This window comes from Echinops telfairi, unplaced genomic scaffold (genome assembly GCF_000313985.2).
Source record: "Echinops telfairi isolate 266 unplaced genomic scaffold, ASM31398v2 ScPeMD7_16;HRSCAF=60, whole genome shotgun sequence".
In the NCBI taxonomy this organism is placed as follows: Eukaryota; Metazoa; Chordata; class Mammalia; order Afrosoricida; family Tenrecidae; genus Echinops; species Echinops telfairi.
Genome location: NW_022103913.1, coordinates 9,448,025 through 9,449,108, shown reverse-complemented (window position 1 = coordinate 9,449,108; position 1,084 = coordinate 9,448,025).

Sequence of the window (1,084 nt, the reverse complement as noted above, 5' to 3'; positions counted from 1 at the left end):
TGTGAGCTACCCGACATCACACCGACATCCTCCAAACACTTAGGAATTCCTTAAAGTGATAATTTGAGAAAATGAGACCCTTCCCTTGATCTCTTACAAGAATCTGTCTTCAGAATCTTTGTCACAGATCAAATTAACTAACCTCTCTGAACAGGTTTCCTCACCTGTAAAATGGGGTCTTTCTGTTTCCTAACACTGTCGCTACAAATGACCACAAAGGTGCTAGCTTAAAATGGGATACATTTACTCTCTCATAGTCCAGGAGGCTCAAAGTCTGGAATGAAATTGTTTGGAGGGCTATACTCTTTCCTAGGCTCCAGGTAAGGCTCTCTCCTTGCCTATTCCTACCTTCTGGTGGCACCCAGAAATCTTTTTTTGCATTCCTTGGCGCATTTCTTTCTGTGTTGCAGTGTCTTCTGTCATTGATCCATACACTAATCCAGGGTGATCCTTACTTACACCTACAAAGAACCTCTCTCCAAACACATCACAATCACAGGTACCACGGGCTAGAGCTTGTTATATATTTGAGGGAGACACAATTCAATCTATTACATGGGAGTGATACCAGAACCTATCTCACAGGATCTTTGTGTCTTAAGTGAGAAGATGTTAATGAAAAGGATTGGGTTGCTGGATGGAAGTTGTCATTATTATTATTATCATTGTATCATCATCAATCTTGGTATTAGCCTAAAGGTTCAGAGATATGAGACTTTTGAGGTCACACGCATCATCTGAAAGCTCAGGCCTGGCAAAATCTAAAAACCTAAAGACTCGAGCCCTCTGAATTCAACTCAGTTTAACATACCAATGATTGCCATAGAAGGAAAGAATGAAAAGGTATAGACAATACCAGCTATCACACAGAGACCCAGGACTTGGTCTTAGGACCACCAGTTCTTGTCCTTATTTCAAACATGCTAGTCTTGAGAGGCAAGGCTTCTCTTCCCAGCTCCACCCTATTCCTGACAGTGTTTGTGCTAGAGTGCCCCATGTGTGGTAGTTACAAAATTTCATGTCGACTTGATAAATACCTGTAGGGCTGGAGTCTAGCCTGTCAACCAGGTGACAGCCTGGTGGC